General features: G+C 51.4%; 1 protein-coding gene across 2 annotated transcripts in view; it reads right to left on the bottom strand.

Moving 5' to 3' along the window:
• APBA2 (amyloid beta precursor protein binding family A member 2) overlaps positions 1-21541 on the bottom strand; it is a 189759-nt gene that overhangs the window by 101837 nt on the left and 66381 nt on the right. Inside the window, exon 3 of one of the 2 annotated variants that reach the window (XM_079909860.1) lies at positions 2599-2652. The exons of the other annotated variant lie outside the window; for it this stretch is intronic. The gene's annotated coding sequence lies outside the window, so the exon portion shown is untranslated. The remainder of the gene's footprint in view (positions 1-2598; positions 2653-21541) is intronic. 2 annotated transcript variants of the gene reach the window in all.

Raw genomic sequence — 21541 nt, forward strand, 5'->3', positions numbered from 1 at the left:
TGCCTCTTCAGGGCCGTCACTTAGAGCTACCTGAGATGCTGTGCCTGGGCTTGAAGTCCTCAGAAAGTCCACCAAATGAAACGTAATTCTTAACCTTTAGGTTGTGCTTTTTTTTTTTTTTTCAGTCGACACCATGAATGCATAAGAACCCATGGAATCCACCAGAACCTGGGACCTGCTCTGGTCATCATGCTCACCATGCCTGGCTCGGCCTCCTAACCCCTAATGACGTTCTCTTCTTCAGACATACTCCAACCCATACACCAGCTTCCCTGCTACCCAGCCACCAGCGTGTCTTTGGCCCCAGAAGAAGAGGCCAGCACCTTCAGCCCAGAACCCATATCCTACAAACCTCCGCTGTACCAGGTGCTTGCCTGGCACCTGGCCTACAGACCTGTGCAAATCTGCCCGTACAGGCCCTCCAGGGCAAGAGGAAGGCAAGAGCCCACCGTGTGTCAGTGGGATGAGGGCCACAGGACAGCTTCACCCACAGGGTGGCAGTGACTCGGGGCCGCCCCTCACCCCTGGTAAGCTTAAGAGAGCTCTTTGTGGGCTTCTCTGGTGGCGCAGTGGTTAAGAAGCCACCTGCCAATGCAGGAGACATGGGTTCAAGCCCGGGTCTGGGAAGATCCCACGTGCCACGGAGCAACTAAGGCCATGTGCCACAACTACTGAGCCTGTGCTCTAGAGCTCACGAGCCACAACTACTGAGCCTGTGTGCCACAACTACTAAGCCCATGCGCCTGGAGCCCATGCTCCGCAAAAAGAAAAGCCACCGCAATGAGAAGCCTGCGCACCACAACAAAGAGTAGCCCCCGCTCGCCCCAACTAGAGAAAAGCCCGTGCGCAGCAATGAAGACCCAATGCAGCCAAAAATAAATAAATAAATAAATAAATTATTTTAAAAAAAGAGTGCTCTTTGTAATCAGAGTTAAAGTCTTCTACTCGGCATCCTGGCATTTCAAAATGGTGGACTTCTCGTAGACCAATAATAGAGGAAGGTTTCAAACAGTATGCATTGTTGGTGATGTGTATTTACTTTCAATCTGAACAGGAATCTGGTGGGAGTTACACAAATAAATGATGGAATCCATTGAAAGCAGCACTTTTGCCCCTTTCCTGTTTACCCATTTCTGTCCCCCTCAAACATCTAATTATAGAAATGAGATCACGAAGCAATTGAAACTAACTCCTGACTTAGGCTCTCCTGAATGTGTACCATGCCTTGCCTAACCTGTCGATTTTTTCCTAGATAGAAAGAAGTAAGAATGAAGAATGAAGTAGTTAAAGAATGACTAGCTGGGACCTCCCTTGCAGGCCAGTGGTTAAGACTTCCCCTTCCAATGCAGGGGGTGCAGGTTTCGTCCCTGGTCAGGCAGCTAAGATCCCACATGCCTCACAGCCAAAAAAACAAAACATAAAACAGAAGCTATATTGTAACAAATTCAATGAAGACTTTAAAAATGTTCCACATCAAAAAGATCTTTTTAAAAAAAAGAAGAACTAGCCCTCTACCCCCGCAGTAGCCCTGCAGGCAGATCACGTGGGCAAGGCAACATCTGAAGAGTCGCCAGACCACACACAATGGAGAACGATGCAGAATGCAACCTCTTGCCTCGATGATTCACTAAGATTCTTTCCCCCATTTTTCCCTTTAAAAATTGTCCTGGCTGATTAGAATCTTCGGAGTTGGTCTCTGGACGTGAGTCCACGATCTCCTCAGATCGCACCTTTCCTTTCTACTGACACTTGCCTCCCGAATGACTGGCTTTTGAGTGGTGAGCACCCGAACCGGAGTTTGGTAACACCATGAGGACTGTGGTTTACAGAAGCATAGTATAATGAGGAGGGGATGTCGTGTGTGCACTGGGGAGCCTGGGGGAGGCATCACTTCCGGGCAACTGAGAAATAAAATACATATTTATGGCAAGACCAGAAAAATCTAAACAAAACATCTTCTCTGCCCTGTGGCCTCCTCTCTCCCCTCACTGTGCACTGTGTGTCTGCACTGTGCATCGACCAAACCTCCCCCATCACAGAAATACCTGCTCAAGCAGGAAAGGCAACACTCCCCTAGCATCAATGGGACAAGGCCTTAAAAGATAACACTCTTCTTGATCTCGTAAGGGGTCACAATGACGCTTAGATCCGGATCATGTAAACTGTCAATAAGAAGTCATTTGATGTGTAGCCCTCCGTCTCAAGAAACTTACATAACTATGCCTTGACTGCCAACGGACAGAACAGTTCTCAGAGCTTTCTGAGATGCGCTTCCTGGGTTATAATCCTCAAATTGGGCTTGAATAAAATTTTCCATTTCTTTCTTAGAATGACTGATTAATTTTTCGTGGACACAACATAAGTGCCCAGCAGTGGGCCCAGGGCTCAACGGCCCTTGACTGTGAATCAGACCCCAGCTTCAGATGCTCTGTGCTCAGATTAGTACTGATTATACAGACCCAGCTCCCCAGGAGGTAAAGAACTAGGACAGCTGCCCAGCCCCACCCGCAGGGCAGCGTCCCTCCAGTAAGACAGCCCCGTTTCACACACGTCAGAAGCAAAACCTCACGCCATGCAAGGTTACCTCTTATTTCTTACCGAAAACTAGCGGTTTGGTAAGGTCCCGAAAACCCTCCTGATGATGAAATCTTTCTGGAATAAAACAGAAGAAGAGAGAGGAATTTACTTTGGTTTCAGGAATGATAAGGGTGCTCCTATAGAGCATAGAAATTTAAATGAGTGAGAGGCTTTGAATACCTGGGAAAGTGAACCGATTGTAATTCTAATGAGATGATCAGAAATCACGCCGAAACAAATACTTAAAATGTTTCTTTAGCCATTCATCACACGATTATTGCCTTCACATTGTGTTGGACAAATAAAGCGATGGCTCATGTATCACTCTGGCTGCAGAGACTCTCAGCATTTCAATGAAGCGCCTCAAAGCCCTCATGAATATGTATTTTCCCACAACAAAGCTTGACCCCGCTAGTTGGCAGAACCGGTATTCTGGGACACTTTCAGAAGAGGTGGGTGTGCGTGTGGGGACTGCAGGGGGATGAAAAGAGATTAAAGGAGACAGAGAGGAGGCAGACCACCTCTCGTTTCCTCTGCCCAGGTTCCCAGCCCACCCTTCCTCCTGGGGGGTGCAGTTTTATAAAGAGAACAGAAAAGAGGACATTGGGTTTCACAGTCCCCTTGAACAGAGGATGCTTTGCAAACTCGGGCTGGAGAGGAAAGCCAGAGTCAAGGGCATCAGGATGGCAAGAGTCATGGGTTGGATCAGGAATTCATGGCGGGGCAGGAGAAGCCCCAGTCCGTCCCTCTGCAGGGACGGGGAGCCCAGGGTAGTGCAAGAGGACGGGGTTTCCGGGTCTGAAATATCACATCCAAATTCCTTTCCTCCCTCCAATATGGCTGAAGACAGGATAAGTGATAAAGGAATTTCTTGGTTCCTTTCAAAACCATGGCAATGGCCGCGTCCCCCCCCCCGCCAACCCCACCGTCATCCCATCTGCTGGGAATGGAAGAACTGGGAGCATTTCATGAACAGCTGTGCTGGTCGGGTCGGGAAGTCCACCTTCAATCTGGCCCTGGGGTCTGAAGTCATAGGGGATGGCGTCATTCTTCGGGGAAGACAACAGGGTCTTGCTAGCGGCACTGGCAGCCAACGGCTTCAACTTCATCACAAAGGTCCACTCTGGACTCAGTGTTGTCACTTTTCTAAGGGAGCCCGACAGCCGCTCTCATTTCCCTGGACAGACATTCCTAGCAGTGGGGTTTAATGAGGAAATTTGGGAGCCACCCAAAACTGGCCCGGGGCAGATGCCTCAGGTCCATATATAAGGGGAAAATGATGCTCTGACCCTTAGAAGGCCGCAGACGCTTCCATTCTGATCAAGCCACAGCACCGTAACCTGCTTGGCTCTACTCAGGGGGAGCTGGATGTTTGCATCGCTGTTCAATTTCTTTCCACGGGTACGTGCTTCTGCTGCCTCTCAAATCCCTTCATGGTGTCCGCCTCGGCTCCATCATGTGTAAAATGTGGACAGTGGGAACCACCTTAAAGGAGGATGGGAAGGTGAAACCCCACCTCTAGAACACTGCCTGGGGTCACCAGAATCTACAGCCTGCCCCTTCTTCCGCCAAACCCCACCACCACAGCGCCTCCAGGAGGCTGGCGCTCATACTAAATGTCACATCCAGTGGCAAGAACACTTCCCTGGGCAGCGGGGCGTTGGGAGGGCGGGCTCAATTCCTCACTCTGTCCCAGATTCGCTCTGTGACCTCAAGCAGGTCGCTCAGAAAGGTCACTGTCCTGCCTGGGCACCCCCCACCCCAGCTCTGACCAGTAGTGACCAAGAAGGACAGCAGGGAGGGGCCTGGAAGCCTCCAGCACAGGCTGGAGTCCTCCGCACTTGTCCCTCCCTCCCTCCTGGCCCTCCAGCCACCACCACCCCCAACACCGCGGGCCGTGGAGGGGCCCATCCACCCAGAAGTCCAGCACCTCCCACCCCTCCAGGCCCAGAAGCACCTGGGGGACCCCGGAGCTGGTCTGCAGGCTTCCCTGCCACCCCACTGTCTTCGAGCCGCTCAAAAGGACAGTGTCGTCCACCTGGAGCCTGAACATCCCGCCTGCTCCCCGCGGGTTCCCAACCAAGGTGTGCAACCATCAAAGCACTCTGGAAGGACAACCAGCGGCACCCGGCGCCTTACGTAAGGCTCTTCCACCAGCAGAAAACAGGCCCACATCTTAGCTCAATTTAGAATCGGTTTTTAAGTGTCTATTAATAGGCTACACGCGAGCACCCGTTGTGGATGGCGGGGAGTCAGGGCTCCGGGCTCCCGTCCACCGCTATTCATTAGCATTCTTTTCATGTCTGTCTTCTCTCATTTTCCCAGCAGCATTTTAGCTCAACAGCAAGGTCACCTACCACTTGGACCCAGTGCCACTTTTCATTTTCTCTAAAGAAAAATATGAATTTTCTTTTCCCTCAGCGGTGCCCTCTCCCCCGCTCTGGGGACCCCTGGCTTGCACTGTCTACAGCAGGGCTGTGTTTTTTGATGACCTGCAACTCCAGATAGATGGTTCATCTCAAAGACAAGTCCAACGAAGTCGTGAGTGGGGAGATCCAGGAAGTCCTTGGGGGTCCGCTGTCGCCTCCCTGGTTGGCTCTGAGTCCACCCGCCACCTGGCCAGGCACAGCCGGGAGGCCCACGCCGTCAAGAGGCCAGGATGAACCTGGAGATTCAAATACGGTTTGGAACATTCAGGCTCTTCTCAGCCATGTGTGGCCCAGTCACTCCTCTTTGTACCAAACACACGTCCCGGGTCTCTTCCTACCCCCTCTGGGGGCAGCCATGGCCAGGTCACCTCCTCTGTCCCTCTCGGCCACTTGTGACTAGACAGAAATCCAAGAGCCTGATCTTCTGGTAACTCACAGCCACTCCTTGAATAATCCCTCATCAACCTCCAGGCTGGAAATTAAGCACACAGGCCTCTCCCCACAAGATTAGAACAAGCCACTGTCTAAGTTGTTGGTCCATTCACAGGTAGGTTGGTTGGTTTTTAGGCTACCCTGCAGCCCAACTTCCCTGGTGAGACAGGAAACAGGAAGTCCCAGGAGCCCAGGAGACTCCGTCTGCCCCACATGCTGACAACTGGATTCTCCAGGGTCCAGGGCCCCCAGCCCTCAGAACGAGTGCAGAACGAAAGGCAGGCCCTGGCCCTGGGCGCTGACCCCACAGCTGAATCCAGGCACAGAGAACACTTCCACGAAGAGCCTTTCAGCTGCCCGACTTCAAACACCACCAGGTTCGGTTCTCCTGCGAATACTGTTGCTGAGGCAGCTGGTGTTCGGCTCCGGGAGAAATTCATTTTCTCACAGGATGCCACCTCCACTGCCACTGGAGGGGCCCCGTTATTCCACATGCACATTTCTGGCAATAAATTGGATCTATGATCAAATAGAGCCTTTGAAGTGCTACGTTTCCAGACACTGGGGAGATAAACAGAAATTCCAAATATTCCTTAGAGTGTATGGTTTACAGCTTTGCTGATGAAGGTACTCAGCGCCTTTGATGTTATGGCAGGGGAATCAGTGGGAAGTCCCAGATTCAGAAATATCCTTGAGGCTCCACGGTGGCCCAGGGGGTTTGGGAAAGGGGACCAGGAAAATGGCAATGGCCCCAGACAAGCCGGATCACAGGGCCCCTCACCCAGAGCAGGAGATGTTGCCCAGGGAGCCCAGGAAGGGGCAGTGCTGGTGGGAGAGGGCTCAGAACCAATCTTCATAAGCATTTTCTCACAAAGTTAAGGCAACATCCACAGCTTCACGGACTCCCAGACCTGGGAGCTGTCCTGAGGGGCACCTGGGTTCAAGGAGCAGGGGACAGAGGTCACTTGTCCACAGCAGAGGCGGAAAGGTCTGCCTGCAGATGGTGCGCTGACCTCTCGGTCTTACAGAGCGGCCGGGGGCACACACAGCACAACCACCATCCCACTGTCCAAAATCAGATTTCTTCCTCCAGCTGACCCGAGAGCTACGGCTGAATTTCCTTGAGTTAAATGGGCAATGCTGGCCTTTGTAAGGGGCTGGCCCCTGGGCACACAGGTGTGGGGATACCTGGGAAGCTGTGGTGTAGAACAGGTATGATCTGATGAGCAGCAATATCCCAGGTTCCATGAAGCACTTCCTGATGGAAGATGGGGCCCCACTGAGCAGAAGCCCTCAGCGGGGGCTGGGAGGGGTGTGTGCAGAGCACCACGGCCATGGTCAGGGTGCATCAAAGGCAGACATCATCAGCACATCACAGCCAGCTCAGATGTGGCTCCTGCTGGTCCTAGCCTGGTGGCTGCAGCCAGCACTGAGAACCAGGCATCTGTGGGACTATCGCAAGGGAAAGCTTGGAAGGAGGGTTCATGCTTACACGGTCTTCTCAGCCCAGCCCGGGTGGACACGGGACTCGCCTGCACAGGCTGCCTCGCAGCGGGGACAGTCAGTTGGCAAAGGAGCATCTGGCAGGTAAGCCGCTACTCGAGGTGGCTTGTGGGACCTGGCTCTGCAGCTCAGCCAAGCTGCCCCAGGGGATGCAGTGAGGTGGCCCAGTGTCCCCTCAGGTGTGGCTGGGACCACAGGATGGAATTGCGGAGGTGGCGCGGATGCTCCCCCAGGTTGGGATATACGTGGTTTATTGTGGGGCCGGGGTGGGGGCAGGGGGTCTGCTGCTTCCTGAGGGGACACACAGGGACAATGTCAGATGGGTATAGCAGGGTCATAACAGGGCGTGGAAAGAACTGGGGCCCCAAGAACCGGCCACAGACCAGTGACCATGGGGAAACAGGGGCTGAACTCAGGGAGGGGCTCCAGGTCCTCAGAGCCCGATGGATGTGGACGACGCAGCCCAGATCATGGTAAGAAAGGGGCTCGGTGTTGGGAGACAGTGATGGTAAAGTTGAGATGCTCCACTGATGGGCACCAATGGGCTGTTTATAAGTAAAAATCTTAAATTCTAAATAACGGAGTCCCCCAGCAAGGAAAGCCCTCAAATGCTAATAACTCCACTTATAAATACCTGCCTGTATTATTTCGCTCCTTCTGGGCAAGAAGTTGTGTCTTTAGAATCAAAAGTTCAAACCTTCAGATTCTCATTTGTGCAAATGTTTGGGGCACAGACTGGCTTTCAAATCCAACTTCAAAGGTCTCAAAAAGCAATTGTTTTGTTTGAGAAGGTGGCTTCTAAACACGCTCTTAAAATACTGAATTAAGGGGCTTCCCTGGTGGCACAGTGGTTGAGAGTCCGCCTGCCAATGCAGGGGACACGGGTTCGGGCCCTGATCCAGGAAGATCCCACATGCCGCGGAGCGGCTGGGCCCGTGAGCCATGGCCGCTGAGCCTGCGCGTCTCCGCAACGGGAGAGGCCACAACAGTGAGAGGCCCGCGTACCGCAAAAAAAAAAAAAAAAAAAAAAAAAAAAAAAATACTGAATTAAGGATAACATACAAATCGTTACCATTAAAATGGTCAAAACCCTCCATTCTTGGAAGTTTAGCTTTCCAAGTCTGGAGGCGACGGGCCACTGGGGATGCTAACCTTCTGCCCCCAGTTTCCTCACTTCCTGCTCCAGATTCCAATAGGGAGACTTTCTCTGTGATTAGTTTACTGAGTAGGGACTCCTCTTTCAAGGGGGTCTTTGCTCCCCTTATGGGGCCTGTGAGGCCCTGCCAGGCCCTGAAGGCAGAGCTGGCAACAGAGATGTGGGGTAGCTCCATCTGTTTCAAAGCCCAGAAATTTGCTATAACCCAAACCAGCTATAATGTGCAATATCTCTAATTTACTTTTTCCATGTTTGTTTTTATTTTTATTTATTTTGGGGGGCTGCATCGGGTCTTAGTTGAGGGATCTTTCATTGTGGTGCCTGGGCTTCTCTCTATGTGAGGCACCAGGGATCAGTAGTTGTGGTGCACGGGCTTAGTTGCCCCATGGCATGTGGGATCCTAGTTCCCCAACCAGGGATTGAACCGGTGTCCCCTGCATTGGAAGGTGTGTTCTTAACCACTGGACCACCAGGGAAGTCCCTCCATGTTTGCTTTTATGTAAAATCCTCTGGGGTTCTACTAAATAAACCTGGGAGCTCCTTACACAGTGTTGAGCTAATTAACATTGGGGCTGAATCAATGAAAGGTGTCCTGACTCAACTGGGCCTTAATCCTCCATAAACTTGACCTTGAGCAGCAGATGGTGACCTGAGGACAGAAGCACGGTTCCCCCTGATCTTTGTGGCAGGGGTGTTTACAGTGCAATCCTGACACGTTTCTCCAGTGGTTCTTGATATTAAACCAGTCTTGTGTTCTGGCCTCCTTCCCTGGCTTTGTGGAAGGAAAGGACAGTGCGACACTAAGGTATAAAAAACCAGAACTCAGTGCCAAGGCTGAAAGCGATCCACCAGGTCTACAAAGACGCCAGGAGGGAAGCGGGGGTCGAGATGAACCCTCCCAGCCTGGGTCTGTCTGGCTCTCCTCATTATTATTCCTTCCTAAGCAAGTGAGGCTTCTATTTTTGCTGCAAGGCGCTGGATGCCTTCCAATCCCCCTGCCATCTCCTGGAGAGAGGCTGGGATTTCGTTTTCTATTCAGGCAGCTCAGGGATGCTGAAGGGAGGGTCATCCAGGAGACTGGGAGCCAGAGAGAAGCACTGCCTGCCAATCGTATCAAAAGAGGACGCAGCGCTCTGGACAGCTCTGGGCAAAATGACAGGGCAGGCACGCAGTCTGGGGGGCCACTCAGGGCCTGGTGCAGTAAAGGTTATTCAGTCCATCCTGTGCTCGCCATGACAGGCACTCATGCTTCACAGGTGAGAACTTTTAATCCTCCCAGCACCACTGCAAGGTAGTGAGGGTGGTCATCATCCCCATTTTACAGATGGGGAAACAGGCTCATATAAGGTATTGAGGCCACACAGGAAGTGGTAGGGCTGGGATTTAATCCTGCCACTTGCCCCCAAGTCCATGCTCTTAGCTCCCACATTATGCTGGTAGGAAGAAATGGGGAAAGATATTTGTAATATGTAAACCAAATGAAGGATCATTAAGAAATCAATAAGAAAATCAAAAATTGAGCAAAAGGCATGAACTAGTAATTCACAGAATAATAAATACATAAAATAAATATATATATATATATGAAAAGATGTTCAACCTCACTGGCAGACAGAGAAATGCAAACTAAGACCCCTTATAGACACGCTTCCCCCACCAAACATTAAAAACATCTGACAAGGGCTTCCCTGGTGGCTCAGTGGTTAAGAATCCGCCTGCCAATGCAGGGGACATGAGTTCGAGCCCTGGTCCAGGAAGATCCCACATGCCGCGGAGCAACTAAGCCCGTGCGCCACAACTACTGAGCCTGCGCTCTAGAGCCCCTGCTCTACAACAAGAGAAGCCACCGCAATGAGAAACCCGCGCATGGCAACGAAGAGTAGCCCCCACCCTCCACAACTAGAGAAAGGCCACGCACAGCAACGAAGATCCAATGCAGCCAAAAATAAATAAATTTTTTTAAAAAAGAAAAGCATTAAAAATATATATATCTTTAAAAAAAACCATCTGACAATACCAAGTGTTGTCACTGCATAGGACAAGGGGGACTCACACACGCAGCTGGCAGGAGTGCTCATCAGGAGACCCACTTTGGAAAACAAATTTAGCTGCTTTGAGAAAATTTGAAGACTCGTGCACTCTCTCCTGCAACAATTCCCACCCTTGCTAAATATTCTAGACAAATCTGGCTCATGGTCACACAGAGACACACTGCATATTCCTAACAGCCTTGTCTTAACAGCAAGAAACTGGGGAGCCCCTAAACAGACAGATTACATCACATTCCTACAACGAGCCCCACAGCAGCGAAAAGGTCTGAATGACAGCTACACATTTGCCTATGGATGAATCTCACAAACATAAGGTGAAGCAAAAAGGCAAGCTACAGAAAAAACACACAATTAGATATCATTTACATCATGCTTCAAGACATGCAAAAATCACAGGCGCAGCAGGTACGCTGACAAACGCAGTGAGTGTGAACATCGAACTCTCACAGCAGGGACCTCTGTGTGGGAGACAAGGGGGTGCCGGCAGGGAGGGGCTCTAGCTGTGTTAGTCATTGTGATGGTTTCAAACATGTCCACAGACTCTTGGACATTCCCCTCAAAAGGTGGAGCCTACCTCTCCTTTCCCTAAGTGTGGGCTGGACTTAGTAACTTGCCTCTAGTGAACAGACCACGAAAGGCATATGCTATTCTTAGATCACTCACTCTGAGGAAAGCTGGCCACCATGCCGTGAGGACACCCAAGCAGTACCATGGAGAGGTCCACACGGCTGAGAACTGAGGCCTCCTGCCAACAGCCATGTGGATCCTCCAAGCCCCCGATGACTGCAGCCCCAGCCCCACATCTTGAGCCTGAGCCCAGGGAGCTGACCCTGGGGTCTGAGCTGCTCCCAGATCCCTGACCCACAGACTCTATGTAGAAGATAATCAATGTTTATTGTTTTACACCACTTACACTTTGGCATAAATGGTTTCACAGAAATAGATAACCAATACAGTAATACTCTCCACCTTAAGCAGGTGGTGGGTACACAGGTGTTCATCACATGATTCTTTTTACCTTTTTGTATGCTGAATATCTTATGACAAAAATTTAATGCAAAAGACTTGAATTAACTCACACTGATTAATAATCGCAAATGGTGGATCGTAAAAGGCAGGAACCCGCGATAGGCACGCACTTCATCCTTTTGGGTGACTGAGGAATGACCTCCCTCCTGGGGACATAAAGAACTTAGAAAAGCCCCAACGAAGTGGTGGAGAGTCATGGGAAGTTGTGACTGGGTAGGGCAGGAGGGGGCCGAAGGATGTGCTCTATTAACATATTAAAATAGGGAGACTTTGGGACTTCCCTGGCGGTCCAGCGGTTAAGACTCTGCACTTCCACTGCAGAGGGCACGGGTTCGATCCCTGGTTGGGGAACTAAGATCCTGCATGCCACTCCGTGTGGCCAAAACAAAAAAAAAAAAAAAAAAAAAAATAGGGAGACTTTTTCAGGCTAAGAGAGTATGTGCCTGAGCCCAAGAGGCAGGCAGCAGATCCCCGGGTGGGTCTTGTGGGGGTGAGGAGGGGTGGCAGCACTCAGGGTGGCCCACCCCCTTACCTGTTCTCCCTAGCCTCGCGGCAGGGCTGCCCAGAAGCCGGGATCTGGTCATCAACACGTCCCTCCCTCTCCTGCAGGTCCCAGAGAGCAGAAGGACGCTTCACTCCTGAGAAGCAGTTGGGCTGGTCAGAGTCAACTGGTCCAGTTAAAGCAGCCACACCAGTCACACCCAGCAGACCCATTCTGCCAGTCCTGAAGGACCACCACAGCACGACGCAAGACCACTTACTTTAAATTCTCATACTTAAGGGCTTAAGTCCAAAATCTCACACGGGCTCTCTTCCTCAATTTACTCATTCCAAGAACTACGTCCAAATCCATTTTAAGTGAAACAACCACTTTTCTTGCCATAAAGCGACAGCTGAAGCAACAGTAATGCCTCAGATATTCCGAGCTTGCTTTCCTTTTGTAAAAACGCACTCAGACGAGGTGACAGAGGAGGGTAAGCCACTCCTTTAGTGTCTTTTTGACCCCGACTTGTCGGGAAAATGACCACTGAGAATTTGGATCATTTGTGTTTGTTCTCATTATTCACGCTTTCCGGCTGGCACCCCGAGGACAAGAGGAGGAAAAAGACGTGATGAGAAATGCAAATGGTGGAGGGGACCGTGTGTGTTATCAGGGCCCTCTGACAGCACCAAAGGTGGTGCAGGTGAGGAAGAAGTCCCGCCCCCAGTGATGCTCCGCCCTCACCTTGAAGGGCGGGGCCCAGACAGCCATGCTCAGCTGCTGGGGACCAGGATGCCTGACTGTCTGTCTCCTCATCTCCCAGCCAGTCAGGACCCGGCTCAGACAAGAGCACAAAGGGCATGATGTCCCCAAACTTGCCTGCAGTGGCCACCTCAAGCTCAGCCCGAGACAGGTCCTGGAGAGCCGGGGCAGCAGGCAGCATGGAGCTGGACGGCACCCCCAGCAGCTCGCCCAGACCCAGAGAAGGCGGAAGGCAGTGAGACCAAGACTGGACTTCGGCTCCCACCTCTCTGCCCATGAGCTGTGACCACAACCATTCCTCCATCACCCTGAACCTCGGGCTCTGCCTCAGAAACAGAGGAGACCCCCGGGATTCTGGGGGTCCCCCAGTCCCTCCACAGCTTTCAGGACAATGGTGGACCCTCCTTTGGAGGAAATCAAGGCAGAGGGGCCAAGTCGGGGGGCTGAGGGTGGATGCTAGCTCAGGACTCACAGCTCTGTTTCCTCAGATGTGAAATGGGGATAATAACATTCTCCTGTAAACTGATGTCATGGGATTGAGACAGGCTGGGACTTGGGACCCTCTGCTGCAGTGCTTGCACCTGGACACACCTCTCCGCAAGCAAACAAAATACAAAGAAACTATATGGGACTGAAAATAACTACGTGCATGCGCAGTTGGGGCAAATTCTGGACAAAAAGATACAAAGAGACCAAAAATCCCAACTGCCACTCTTGAAGGGCTGGAGCAAAACTAGGGTGTTGGGAGCAAAAGCCAGGTACTGCGCATGCCCCCTGCACACAACACCATCTAAGGAGCGGACAGAACACCTAAGCTGCCCCTCTGGCCTGACCCCTGGACACACCCTTACCCTCACCCCATATAAGGAACAAGCAAGGGAACCTGTTGTTTGTTCCCGCTCCCCGCTGCTGCAGCAGGGGCCCCAATAAAGCCTTGCCTGAATTTCTTGTCTGGTCTCTTATCAATTTCTATGGATTAAGGAAGCCAAGAACCCTGGTCGGTAACAGGATGGCCCTGTGGCTTCAGTGAGGTGTCCACAGGTACTAAGGGAGACACACATGGCTCTTGTTATAAAGCCACCAGAGCCTGCTGCCCTGCAGCTACCTCTCCCCAGCACTCATCGCCCCAAGAAGTGCTTGTTCGTCAGCCTCTGGGAGCCCCTCAGAGGGCGGACTCCACACCCAGGGCCTCATCGACAGCACCTGGCTCACAGGAAGGGTTCTTACTCCCGGATTCCAGAATCCCCTGGCTTGTCCCTTTGTACCCACAGCAGCCAGCCCTAGTCCGCCGGGAGCTTCCTCACCTCATCATGAGGGTCTGGATGCCCTTCGAGGATGCTGCATGTTCAAGAGGGAGATTGTAAGTCCAAAGGGAGGCAGGTTCCTGGGGAAAGTCAGGGGCCAGCCAGCACCACTTATACCCCATTAAGTGGACCCCATTAAACTACTCTGAAACCCCTTCCTACACATTCCCCAGGCCCACACTCTCCCGAATCATGAGTGTTCCAGGAGAAGACAGGATTCTACCTTGAGGGTCATGCAGGGGCACCTCTACCTGGTGGATAAAGGGGCTGAGCTGTGCAGAGCTGTCCCCGGGCCTCTCCGGCCCATCCTGGGAGCGATGTGGTGTGTGGTGGTTCCTGATGAGGAAAATCGTAAATATTCTAGGGCAGGACAATCAAACTAAGACAGAAAGAAAATAAAAAAACAAACGACATGCCCCCTTTGTGGCAGGCCTTTCCCAATGTGCAACGTGCATCTATCTGTACATGAAACAGTAAGCAGACCCCCTCAAAGCAGGAGGATGAAATCAACCTTTGAGAAAAGTTGGCCTCTTCCTTTAGATGCCAGCATTGTAATATTGTAACTGTACGATTAATATACTTCTTTTTCATCTCATACAAGGGTACAAGGGGTCACATGGACCAAAGGCTTGTCTGTACATGCATAATTGAAAAATAAAACAACTTTGTTGAATCATATGCACAATGCTAACCTGTCAATATGATACATAATTTCTTTGTCTCAAAAATGTATATAAAACTGTGTCTCTAACTCCTGATCGCTGGAGTTCTCAGAGCTTCTGAGAATCTGTTTCCCGGTTTATAATCCTCAATTTGGCTTGAATAAAATTCTCTTTTCTTTCGTCTTAGCGTGATTCTTACCGGATTTTTCACTGACACCCCCTCACATGCTGCGGGGGGATGGGTCAGGGAGGTGACACCCCTCCTGGAGGCCACCTGTTTACTACACCACACAAGTTGGGGGCTTCCACATCCCACACCAGCCTCCAGGAGAAAAGTGAAAGCCAGGTTTGGGTTTTTTAAAGTATGCTAACAGAGATGCTAGAAGATAACGTACTGGCAAAAGCTGACAAGAAACTAAATTGCCACGTCAGGCCCCCAAACTGTATGTTAAGAACAGGATCCTAGCAGCGTCATCCAGGCCAGTGACTCACCACACACACCACCAATACACAGCCTCTCATCTGGAAAAGGAGGACAAGGAAATGAATTTCACTCTAAAAGTAGGGCCGGACTCAGGCAAGGGTCACCCTGCGTATCCCTCCCCACACATGCCTGTGAAACACACAGGGAGAGGGTAGCGGGGCTGGAATTGCAAGCCGAAGTGTTTACACCTGCCAAACCTCAGGCTTCTTGGGGTAATCCAAGCCCCCCAAAAGAGGGAGACGTTGTTGCTGCAGGGTCTGCTCTCCAGTGAATCCCACAGCCGGGCTGCGATGACTTCCTGTTTCCCCAAGGTACTCCCCTCCCTGATACACCTGTGACTTTGTACGTGCCAGGACCTTAACCCAAGTGCCAGGCTGCCTTTGGTGTTAAAGATGTATTTCATGAGAGCTTTCACTTTTCCACAGAGGTTATTCCAACCTGGCATCATCACCAAAGCTGGCCGATTACTGAGGTCTCTAATTACACTTCCGGATGCCAGAGCAGGCTGGATGCCAGCCCCGCAGGCAGGCGTGCGACGCCCCGCTAGGCCCAGGGAGGCAGCTGCTCTCAGGACATCATCAGTGTGTCCTTCGGGTGGTCATGGTTGTCAAAGGCCTCTTTCCAGTCTTGCTTTATCATGACAATCTGCTGTTTTGTTTAACTTTGTTTGGGTCCATCCTTATCAATTTCTTTTCCAATGACTAGACTTTAAATAAGACACAAGTACTTTGAGGACCAAATACAAACCCTCTACTGCCAAAGCAGAAATATACACAGTCAGAATATTCTTACTAAACCAGCCTTAGGATGAAGCGGATATAATAGAAGACAGGACTGAGAGAAGGAAATTGAATGCAGGAAAAAGAGGTCAAGCTACTAGATCAAGCCTTGCCTGAAACCATCCATCTGGACTTTTCAATTACACAAGAAAAGTTCATGTCAACATGGCACGGGTTTTCTGCTACCTCAGGTGTCTTAATAAATGAGGAAACTGAGGCCCGAGGAGATACCATGACTTTGTCAGCCCGGAGAGCAACAGAATGAAAGCTCTATTATGTTGCACTAAATCCTGCCTTGTGTCAAAATCCTAGGCTGTGCTCATTGTGGTTCACACAAAATCCTGAATTCTTTACAGTATGGAGGCAGGTCCACCATTCAAGCCTTACAACAATCATAATCTAGCAGGAATTAGATTTAACTCAATCAGATTTTTTTTTTTTTAACTTCTCCAAAAGCAACAGGGCAAGCCTAAGTGGTCTGTGGAGATGCTACCCAATGTGAGGGCTAAAGGGCACAATTTACATCAAACACGTCTGCACCACCTCCCTCCCTCTGAAAGATAGCCCTGACCCCGGCTCACATTTCCGTGTTTACGGAAAACCTCAAGGCGGCTTTCAGACAGAAATGTACTCTTTTTTTTTTTTAATTTGATGTTTTTAAAATAGTAGTTGCTTTACAATGAAATGTTCTCTTCATTAGCCTCATACATAGGCACTGCTATGACTAGCAGGCTACAGGTGTGTTGGCTTGCCCTCTCCCTCCATCCCCTGCCCGCCCCCTCTTCCCCCCTCCCTCCCTCCCTCCCTTCCTTTCCTTTCTCAGCAAATCGGTTCTGAACTCCACTGTCCACCTGTCTTACACCCGAGGATCTGAGGACCCAGAGGTAGGTGACCAGCTCAAAGTCACAGTCAGGGCCAAACCTGCAGGGTCAGAGGCCCCGGGTTCACTTCACCACGTGCTGAGACCCCCTCCCCCTGCCCTCCCCCGAGAGACTGTACCTCGCAGGGCACTACCTACTCGCACAGCCCTGGTGATACCAGCAATTCCAGACTCCCCCCCGGGACCTGGGGGACGTCAGGGAAGTGGGGCGTCCAGCTGCCCCCAGCCCCCCACAGGCCTCAGCAGGGCAGCACCCACACCGAGAGGAGTCCACACTTGGGACACACGTAGTGCTGGGCAGGGGGAGGCTGGCTCCGGACGGGTTTTCTGCTTCACAACTGCCCAAGAGGAGAAGCCCACCAGCAACAATGCTGAACACTCCGGAAACCAAGAGTCACCCGGGCCTTGGGGAGCTGTGTCCCCCGTCGCAGAGCATCCCGCCTACACTCTGTCTCAGACCTGCCCCCACCCCGTCTGCACCCCGTGCCCCACTGGCCCATCCACGTGTCCAAACTGGCAGGTGGGGCCCGGCCCACCTCTGGCCGCATCCCTGCCCATCCCGCCACCCAAGCCCACCCCTCCCCCGCCTGCACGCCAGGTCCTCCTGGGTCACCCAGCACAGTGCCCCTCCTCCCAGGGCCCTGCAGCGCTGTGTGTGATTCCTCCAAACCCTGCCGTGAGTGGCACAAGGACAGGGTGCCCCCCCACACCGTGTCCTAGCTTCTCCCAGGCGAGGCCTCGGAAAGACGTTCACCCCGTTTCTAATAGGAAAAGGCCCCTCGCTTTCTTACTTGGCTGCGTCAGAAGGCGACGCGGCTGCTGGGGAGCAGAGGTGGTCTCCCGAGTGAAGAGCAAATATCTTACCACCCCCGGGACCCCCAAGACCCCCAGGAGCGAGGGTGAGGTCTGCCCCGCCCCCTCCTGCCTGCAGGGTACCTTGCGCCAGCCGGGACCCCAGATGCCGAGGCTGCATCACACCGCAGCCCGGCAGAGCCCTTGGGTGGCCCAGCGCCCTCAGAGGCCCAGCTGGGGGCGGGATGGGCGGGCCACCCCAGCAGAGCTCATGCCCGTCCACTCGTATCTGATGGACAGATGGACAGACCAACGACACAGGACCTGCTCCAAGAACTGACCCAGGGTAGCGAGGGGGGTCGTGCCTGAGACTGCCAAGTGGCAGCCTACGAAGGACACACGCCTGACGACACCCGGGATGGGGGGGTCCCAGGGGACTTGAGAGAGAGAAACGGGGTTCCAGCTCAAGGTCAGAGTCCTCACAGCTTCCCCCCCACCCCCAGAGAAGCCAGGCTGCCCTGAGAAGGAACGGCTGGTGGTCCTTCAAAGCTGACTCCTGTAAGCCCCTCAGGGGCGGGAAGCACAGCACTTTGGTGGACGAACTGAATGGCTGGGAGGACCACGCCCTGGCCAGGTGGGCTAACTGCATCCCTCCTGGCCCGTGTCCACTTGCATCAAGCGGTCCAGTTTGGAGGCACTCATGGTGCTGTTTTCACAGTTGCAATGGCTTGTTAATGATATGTTACTCGTGGCCCTTTATGTCTTGACTGTTTTCACAGGCCTGCACGTTTTGTGACTCACTTCTATTTTCCTTACCTTGTATGGAGTCTAGGTTGGCTTGAATTTATACTTATTTCAGTTAGACTCTCTGGTTTGCCTGGACCAGCAACAGCAGGAGATTGGGGCAGGGGGCACAGTACATAGGGTGGGATTTGTGTGGCTTTGCTCAGGGTCCTAGCTCAGCCCTGCCCTCTTCCCATTCTGCTCTGAAGTCTAACTTCTTCGCTAAGTCATAGAGATGTTCCTCCTCCACCCCTCCCCCCTTCTCTGGTCTTTCTCATTCCTACCCCGTGATGCTTTGTCCTTTCACTGAGATCCTTCCTCCAGCTAACCCCTCCTCCCTTTCACATCAGGCCTCCAGAGAACATTCTGCTCTCCCAGAAGCAGAACCTCTGATCCCACACGCTTTCCAAGCCCCTCTTTTTAACTCCCTCAATAGCCAATACTTGAGTTACTACGTCTCAGACCTGTTCTCAGCATTTCCCCACTGAGGGCGGGGCGCCACCCCCCTGCCCCCCATATCGTATGAAGTTTTCTGAAAGCAGCCTTCCTGATGACTTAGAACCATAAGACATCAGGATGGTTTTGCAGGCTCTAAACGTGACAAGATGTAGTCCTGGACTTTATGACACAGAAAAAGCAAAGCGTGTTCCCAAGATGTAGTGGCCGTCGCCATAAGGGAGATCGGAAAATACATGTATCTGTGTATCGCTTTCAAAACCATCGGCACATGCGTTTGTAGTTGTTTTACGCCAGGCTGTGTAGTGTGTGTTGTATTATGTGGGTTTTACAGAATAATGGGGAGGGTTTAATATTATTCTGCCACGTAAAGGGAAACATAGGAAGAAACGGGAAGTGAAGCTGCCTGCTCTGAAAAAACAATTCAGCTTGAACAAGCGGTGAAGAGCGCTGCTGTGTTTCTGAGACTCAGGATTGACAAAGCCAGGCAAGCCGCTAGGAGCTTCCTCTGATCTCACCCCGCTTGAGAGATGCTGGCATTTCCTGGGCAGTCACCACACCCCAGATGGGCCAGGGGAGGAAGCGCTGTGCTCTCCCCAACTCTGGCTGAGACATCCAAGTGGGAACATTCCAGGAACTATGGGATGATTCAGACCTGAGCTCCTCATCCTGCCCTCACTTGGAATTTTGTAAGCTTTTGGTCCTTTCAATCTTCAGCCATGTTTAGTCTTTTCCTTCTGGTCGCATGGAAAATCTACCCATCAGGCAGACTGGGAGAGTGAGTGAGCATGCAGGTGGGAAGGAAGCCCCCACAGCACCGCCTGGTGACAGGGTGTCCACACGGCCACCCACTCCTTTAGCCAGTGGAGTCAGCTAGAACCAGGGTGGATGGGTCCCCAGATCCAATACGGCCTCTTCTTTGCTGTGGTGTCGAGAGCAGCCACTTGGATCAGAGCAGCGCTTCATACTGTCACATGCTGCTTCCCTTTCTCCCTTTTTTGCCCAAACCACACTCCTCTGTGATAGAAGTAGGGGAATGATACTGCCTCCCCCAGGACGCACTCCCGCCGGGAACTCATAGACAGCATCTCTTCCCTTCCAAATCCACCTTCTGGTGCTTGTTTGGATCCGAACTAGCAACTTGGCAGAACCACAGAAAAGAACAGATGTGCTCCGAGGGGTCAGGTGATCGGCAGCATGGTACCAAAAAAAACAGGCGGTAAGCAAGCCTCAAGGCAGAGCGTGGGGAGGGAAGCATGGTCAGCAGCAGGGTTTTGAAACCTCCCTGAATGCCCACCTAAAACAAACATAGCAACTATAGATTAAAACCCCAAACCCACAGACAACATTTACAACAAAACTAGGTGACAATGTTTCCCCACAAACCTGAAAACACAAGCAGGTAGGAATCGAGTACTAACAGTCTCAAGACCTGTGTGGTCTTGACATCTGCAAAAGAAACGGGAAGTAGCGGGGTGACCAGGAAACCTGACAACAGGAGAGCCCGGAAGAGCCACGACTGACGTTTGCGGGAAAGCCAGGTGGGGAGACCAGGATGGACTTTCTCTGCAGCAATAGTGGGATAAATCGTCTACAGTGGGGACCAAGGTGCTGTGACCTCTCTGAATTGGAACAAGGGCTCCCTTCCATGGTGAGGAAAACCACTGGGAGTGGCATCAAAATTTAGCAGGACAGAGATTACAGAGATGAAGGAGAGGGGAAGGCCAAGTACAAGCAGGGAAGGGAAACAGGGCTCAGGAAATCTCAGAAGGTCATATTTTTTTGTAGCACTACACATAAATAACAGAAGAGAGAGCTCTGTGCATATAGAAGAGCTGTCCTGAATCATGTCTCCTTCCAAAAGTTCAGGAAAACTAATTTCACACCAAAAAGATCAACAGAAAAACACTAACATCAAATACCATTATAAGAGACTATTGTAAGAAAAAAAAGAGACAGAGAGAGAGAGCGAGAGAGAGAGCAAGGAGCAAAATAACATTCCTCCAGACAATGAAAGCATGTCAAAAATGTATGCTCACAGAGAAGATAAAAATGTAATCTTTGTTCCAAATTGAACTAAAAGAAATTAAGAAAAGGCATGAAATAACACCATGACACAAAATTAGACATACTCAGAAATTAGACGATAGAACTCAGGAAAGAATTAGAGATGTTTTCATCAGAAATGAAGACAATTATTTCAGAGATTAAGATTAAACTAGAAGGAACCCAAGAGCAAATAAACAGAACAGATAATACCATAAAAAAATAGATGATCGGGGCTTCCCAGGCGGCGCAGTGGTTGAGAGTCCGCCTGCCGATGCAGGGGACACGGGTTCGTACCCCGGTCCGGGAAGATCCCACATGCCGCGGAGCGGCTGGGCCCGTAAGCCATGGCCGCTGAACTTGTGTGTCCAGAGCCTGTGCTCCACAACGGGAGAGGCCACAACAGTGAGAGGCCCGCGTACCGAAAAAAAAAAAAAAAAAAGATGATGAAGAAGAGGAAAGTGTTGAAAGCCAAAAATAAATAAAGAGGTAAAAGAGAAGTCTAGAGAAAGTGACAGTTACTGAAGGTAAGCAAAGAAGATCCAGGACATTGAAGAGTTCATAAAGAAAACCAAAGCAAGGGGAAATAACAAAAACTTTAACTTAAGAAACTTTAAGTTACCTATTGAAAGAGCCCACCATGTACCTGAGAATACTGACCCAGAATGACCAGCATTAAGACATATTTTAGAGGCAGGATCAAGATGGCAGAGTAGGAAGATCTGAGCTTGCCCCCCCCACCATGAACACATCAAAACCACATCTACAGGGACTTCCCTGGTGGTCCAGTGGTTAAGACTCTATGCTCCCAATGCAGAGGGCCCAGGTTTGATCCCTGGTCAGGGAACTAGATCCCGCATGCGTGCCGCAACTAAAAGAGCCCACATGCCGCAACTAAAGACCCTGCATGCCACAACGAAGGTCCCGCACGCCAC

Source organism: Stenella coeruleoalba (genome assembly GCF_951394435.1).
Source record: "Stenella coeruleoalba genome assembly, chromosome: 2".
NCBI classification, from domain to species: domain Eukaryota; kingdom Metazoa; phylum Chordata; class Mammalia; order Artiodactyla; family Delphinidae; genus Stenella; species Stenella coeruleoalba.